Below are 6,897 nucleotides of genomic sequence, written 5' to 3'. Positions count from 1 at the left end.
TTCAAAGCAAAAATCATAAACTGAGACAGAGAAGGAAATCTGATAAGAAGTATAATAAAAAGATTATAGCCCTTAATAAGAAAACATGGCAGTCATAAACCTTTATGTACCAAACATGTTTTAGAATACATGAAATAAAAACTGGCAGACAGAAAAGACTAAATTTACATATCTGTTATCATGGAAAAATCCAACTTCCAGAAATATTCATCAGTTTCTCTCACATTTCTCTCAGAGATTGGTAGATCATGTGATTTAAAATAAGTAGTAATAATATAGAGAATTTAAAAAGCATAATTAAGAAGCTTGATACAAAAGATAAAGTTAGGACTTTATATTCCACAAAGCAGAATGCACATAGAACCTTCACAAAAACGTGCTATGTAATAGGCCACATAGGAAATCTCCAAAAGTTCCTAGTTACACTGTATTTTGATTAGTGTAATTAGAAAACAGAAATAAAAGGACAGCAACACACAAATAGGCGTGCACATACACACACACATACACACCCCTGGGAAAGTTTTTCAATTTTCTGCATTATTTGGGGTTTATAAAAAAGCTTCACTAAAATCATGCCTTAAACCTATTTAGAGTTAAGGAAAGTAACATCAGCAAGATGGTGGGCTAGGCAGTGGCACGCTGTCTTTCCCCTACAGAGACACTGAATTATCAACAATATATACGGTGTCTCACAACCGTAATTCTAGCAGTTTGGGAGGCTGAGGTGGGAGGATCGCTTGAGGCCAGGAGTTCAAAACCAGCCTGAGCAACATAGTGAAACCCTATCTCTACAAAAAATAAAAATAAAGAAAGAAAAACAATTAGCTGGGCATGGCGGCATGTGCCTGTAGTAGTCCCAGCTACTCAGGAGGCTGAGGTAGGCAGATCACTTGAGCCCAGGAGTTTGAGGTTGCCGTGAGCTATGACAGCATCACTGCACTCCAGCCTAGGTGACAGAGCAAGACCCTGTCCCAAAAAACAAAGCAAGAAAAAAACAATATATGAACCAGAATACCTCTGTGAGATCTCTAGAGAACACTAGAAAAGCTGCAACACTCAGGCCATTATAAAACCAAAAAGGATTCCAGTGGAAGGGGAGGCAATGTGCAGCATTTGATGGGTCTGTTCGTGCCTCTCCCCTGTACAGCATAGCACATTAGCAGAATGAAGGATAAAAATCACATGATCATCTCACTAAGTGCAGAAAAAGCATTTTTTTCCCCATAATTTAATCATCTCATTAGGTTATTTTCTTTGCTTTTTTTCCTTTTCTTTTTTTTTATTTCGGCATATTATGGGGGTACAGATTTTAAGGTTTCAATAAATGCCCATTTCCCCCCTCCCCCCACAAGTCTGAGTCTCCAGCATGACCATCTCACAGATGGTGCACATCTCACTCATTATATATGTATATATCCGCCCCCCTCCCCCCTGCCCAATACCCTATTACTACAGTACCTATGTGACCACTTAGGTGCTGTTCAGTTAATACCAATTTGCTGGTGAGTATATGTGGTGCTTGTTTTTCCATTCTTGGGAAACTTCACTTAATAGTATGGGTTCCAGCTCTAACCAGGAAAATATAAGATGTGCTATATCACCGTTGTGTCTTAGAGCTGAATAGTACTCCATGGTATACATATACCACATTTTATTAATCCATTCTTGGATTGATGGACACTTGGGCTGTTTCCACAGCCTTGCAATTATGAATTGTGCTGCTATAAACATTCGAGTGCAGGTGTCTTTTTTGTAGAGTGTCATTGGATCTTTTGGGTAGATGCCCAGCAATGGGATTGCTGGATCAAATGGTAGAATCACTTGTATCGCTTTAAGGTATCTCCATTTTGCTTTCCACAGAGGTTGAACTAATTTGAAGTCCCACCAGCAGTGTAGGAGTATAGAATTCTTTTATTTCCATCTTGATTTCTTCATTTATGAAGTAATCATTTAGTAGGAGGTTGTTTAATTTCCACGTTTTTGTGTAGAAATGTGAGTTTCTGTTAGGGTTGATTTCTACTTTTATTCCACTGAGATCTGAGAAGGTACATGGTATGATTTCTATTTTTTTAAATTTCTTGAGATTTACTTTGTGTAAATCTCTAGGATATGGTCAATCTTAGAGAATGTCCCGTGAGCTGGTGATAGGAACGTATATTCAGTGGATTTGGGGTAGAATGTCCTGTATATGTCAGTCAGACCCAGTTGTTCCAGGGTTTTAAGTCCATTATTTCTTTATTAATTTTCTGTTTGGAGGATCTGTCTTGTGCCGTCAGTAGGGTGTTGAAATCTCTGGTGATTATGGAGTTGCTATTAATCCTTTTGTTTAGATCCAGTAAGGTTTGCTTTATGAAACTGGGTGCACCTAAGTTGGGTGGATATATATTTAATATTGTTATCTCTTCTTGTTGAAGTGTGCCCTTCACCATTATATAATGACCCTCTTTGTCTTTCACTACTTTTGTTGGTTTAAAAACTAAATTGTCTGAAATTAGAACTGCCACGCCAGCCTTCTTTTGGCTTCCACTTGCCTGGAATACTGATCTCCACCCTTTTACTTTTAGTCTATATGCATCCTTGCAGGTTAGATGTATTTCCTGAAGACAGCATAGACTTGCCTGTATTTTCTTATCCATTCAGCCAGCCTATGTCTCTTGAGTGGAGACTTTAAGCCATTCACATTTATGGAGAGAACTGATAGGTAAGGTAGATTACTGTTCATTCTGTTGGGTTGGATGTTGTTGCTTTGATTTCTCTCTTGAGCCATTGTATTATCTGGCCTTTAATCTTTGGGTTTTGGTTGTTTCTATATTCGTGAGTTTTTATTATGTTGTTCCGTGTGTAGCACTGTTTTGAGTACTTCTTGTAGGGCTGGTCTTGTCTTGGTGAATTCTCTGAGACTTTGCTTGTCTGAGAATGTCTTTATTTCTCCTTCATATATGAAGCTTAGTTTTGCAGGGAAGAAGATTCTAGGCTGGGCATTGTTTTGTTTCAGAAGAGTGAGAATGGGACCCCAGTCTCTCCTTGCTTGTAAAGTCTCATTAGAGAAGTCTGGTATTATTCGAATTGGCTTTCCCTTGTATGTCACTTGCTTCTTTTGTCTTACAGCTCTTAGAAGGGCCTCTTTAGTTGATATTTTGGTCAGTCTGATGACTGCATGTCGTGACGTCTTCCTGTTTGCATTGAATCTCCCAGGGGTCCTCTGAGCTTCTTGAACTTGTATATCGAGATTTTGAGCAAGGCCCGGGAAATTTTCCTCTATTATATCTTCAAATAGCTTGTCCAACCCTTGGGTGTTGTCCTCTTCCTCTTCTGGTAACCCTATGACCCTCACATTAGGTTTCTTCACATAATCCCACATCTCTTGTAGGCTTTGCTCTTTTCTCTTGTTTCTCTGCTCTATCTCTGTGATGGTTTTATTTAGTTGGAGGGTGTTATCTTCAAGCTCTGAGATTCTTTCTTCTGTTTGATCTACCCTGTTCTTGAGACTTTCCACTGTATTTTGTAGTTCCCTGAATTGATTCTTCATTTCCAGGAGTTCGGTTAAACTTTTCTTCATTGTGCCCATTTCTTTTTCCAGATCCTGGAGGCTTTTTGTGGTTTCTTTGTGTTGGTTATTGAGTTGTTGTTTCAGCTCGGTGAGTGTTCTTATGATCCACATACGGAATTCCTCTTCTGTCATTTTGGTTGCCTGATTTGGGTTGGTGTCTGTTTCTAGGGGGCTGGTGCTCCTCTTTGGGGGTGTGTTTTCGTTTGGTTCTTCATATTTCCTGAGTTCCTTCACTGATTTCTTCTCATGTCAATCAGTTGTTTCTTTCCTTTAGGTTTTTGTTTGGATATTCACATGCCTTGTTTAGTTTCTGAGCCGTTAGGTGGTATCTGTGGGTGAGATTCGACCACTCCCTATATAATGAGTCAGTGGGTGCCGTGGAAAGGCTGTGCAGGATGCTGTCCCTGTCAGTAGGTGGTGCTTGCTTGGAGGAACAGGCTATGCTATTGTTTTTGTGTCCTGTTATCAGCTCTTGTTCTGGGCAGAGCTGGGTTGGGTAAGCCTGCCCTCAGGCACCACCAATGCCGTTAGCAGGGGTCAAAGTTCTGTTCTCTGCTTCCAGGAAAAGCTGTCAGGGCAGGGCTGGAATGGCCCCGCTCAGCCAGAAAGTCTGCTTGTGGGGGTGGGGCTGTCTGAGACCCGCAGTCTGGAGCAGGCCTCGCTTCTTTCCACCCTCCCCAACTCCGCAGCTACTCCTGGGCCTCTGCCTGCAGGCCAGACCACACGTCACCAGGCCTCCCCGGATTGTGATGCCTGCAGGGAGTTTCCCTGCACAGAAACGCTGCCTGGGCTGGGCACACGGCCTCCCTTTGGTGGGAGGGTTGCCCTCTAGGACGCTGATCTGCCCCTGGATGCACACACACCTCCGCAGGCTGTTCACAAATATCCCTTCTGTGTCCCGGGCAATGCTAGACCTCGGTGCACGGGATCTGGTCTGCAGGTCCGACCTCTGGGTCCCAGAGTTCAAACTGTATCCTCACTAGGGAGAGGAGTTTCGGTCCCAATTCACCCACAGGGAGCCCAAGCTGTGTCTGTGTCTCTCAGCCTCTGAGTCAGCACCGTTCTCCTGGGAACACCGTGCCAGCAGCACCTGGGAGGGCTGGTGGGTAGGGAGCTCACAGTCTGAGTTCCCCTTAGTCAGCCGTAGGGTCCCAAAAGGGAAGGTCCCATTCTCTGGAGGTGCCTCCAGCTGGTGGCTGTATTGTCTCTCTGGGCAGCCGCAGGTAGGGTCGGCGGAGGGGAGGAGGCAATATGGCGCCTGCCGCACGGCTCGGGTCTGTGCACACGGAGGTGCACAGGGATTTGGGAGTCTGGTGCCATGTCCACTACAGGCTCACCGCTAGCTGGCAGCGGCTGTCTCTGGGCTGGTGTCCGAAGATCTCTCCGCCCGCTGGGGAGCCCACCAGCAGTCCCAAATGCAGGGGAGGGGAAAGGTGATTTATCCACCTACCCTTCCCACTGGTCTCTGGGCTGCTCCGGCCGTCTCAGCTTCCAGTTCTGCTCCGAAGCCTCCTCCCATGGAGTCTCCCGGGATCTCAGGTACCCCTCCTTCCGGCCTTCATCTGCTGTATGCTCGCCTTCTTGCTTCTTTTTTCTAATTTCTGCTAGAATCTGTCTTTTCTGCCAGAAAAAGCATTTAAAACTACTTACCACCCTTTCATGATAAAAAAATTTAGCAAACTAGGGAAAGAAGGAAACTATCTAAATATAAAAAGGTTATATATGAAAAACTCACAGCAAACATCATATTCAAAGGCAAAAGACTGAAAGCTTTTCCTCTCAGATCAGGAACAAGACAAAGGTGCCCACTCTCACCACTTCTATTTGACAGGTATTGGAAGTCTTCTCCACAGCAATTAAACACGAAAAAGAAATAAAAGGCATCCAAATTGGAAAAGAAGAAGTTAAATTGTCTCTGTTTGCAGATGACATGATCTTATATGTAGAAAACCTTAAAGAATCCACAAAAAAACCCCGCTAGAATAAACTAATCCAGCAAAGTTGCAGGATACAAAATCAGCATACAAAAATCAGTTATATTTCTATACAGTATTAATGAATAATCCAGAAAGGAAATTAAGAAAACAATTCCATTTATAATGGCATCGAAAAGAATAAAATACTTAGAAATAAACCTAACTAAGAAGGTGAAAGACTGGTACACTGAAAACTACAAAACGTTGCTGAAAGAGAGCCAGGTGTGATGGCTCACATCTGTAAGTCCAGCTCTTTGGGAGGCTGAGATGGGACCATCACTTAAGGTCAGCAGTTGAAGACCCACCTGGGCAACATAGTGAGACCCTTTCTCTATTATAGTGATGCTAGCAATTTGGATATCCCAAAGAAAAGCCATAAAGTGCTTCCTTTAAGTGAAAAGGTGAAAGTTTCAACAACAAAATGGCAATAGTAAGTCCTTACACAGCAATAATTTTTAAAAATTTAAATAGATTAAATTCTCCAATCAAAAGACACGGAGTGGCTAAAAGGATTTAAAAAAAAAAAAAAAAAAAAGATCCAACAATGTGCTGCCTGCAAGAGACCCACTTCAGCCTTAAGGATATAAAAACTGAAAGTGAAGGCATAGAGAAACTGGAACCCTTGTATACTGTTGGTGGAAATGTAAAATGATACAGCCATTATGGAAAACAGTACGGAGGTTCCTAAAAAAATTAAAAATAGAACTACCACGCAATCTTAGTAATCCCACTTCTGGGCACATATCCACAGGAAATGAAATCAGGATCTCAAAGAGATATCTGCACCCCCATGTTCATGGTATTATTTGCAATAGCCAAGATATGGAAACAACCTAAGTGTCCATCAACAGATGAACGGATAAAGAAACTGTGACACTTATATAAAATGGAATGTCATTCAGTCATAAAAAACAAAGAAATCATGTAATATGCAACAACATGGATGAAACTGGAGGACATTATGCTAAGTGAAATGAGCCAGACACAGAAAAACAAATACTATATGATCCTACTTACGTGTTTTCTTAGTCTGTTTTGTGATGCTATGACAGAAAACCTGAGACTGAGTAATTTACAAAGAAAAGAGGTTTATTTGGCTCACGATTCTTGTGGCTAGAAAGTCCAGGCTGGGCAGCCCATGTGATGAAAGTCTCATGCTGCTTCAACTCATGGCAGAAAACAGAAGGGAAAGTGGGTATGTGCAAAGAAACCAAACGAAAGAAGGAACAACTCAACGCTTGAGGTAACTAATCCAGTCCCACAAGGGCAAGAACTCACTCCCAAGAAAATATATTAATCTATTAGCTACCCGATGACCAAAGTACCCCCAGCTAGGTCCTACCTCCCAATATAGCAATATTGGGACTC

Source organism: Microcebus murinus, chromosome 1 (assembly GCF_040939455.1).
Source record: "Microcebus murinus isolate Inina chromosome 1, M.murinus_Inina_mat1.0, whole genome shotgun sequence".
Classification (NCBI taxonomy): Eukaryota; Metazoa; Chordata; class Mammalia; order Primates; family Cheirogaleidae; genus Microcebus; species Microcebus murinus.
The sequence above is the reverse complement of the archived record's forward strand: the minus strand, read 5'-3'. Positions refer to the sequence as shown.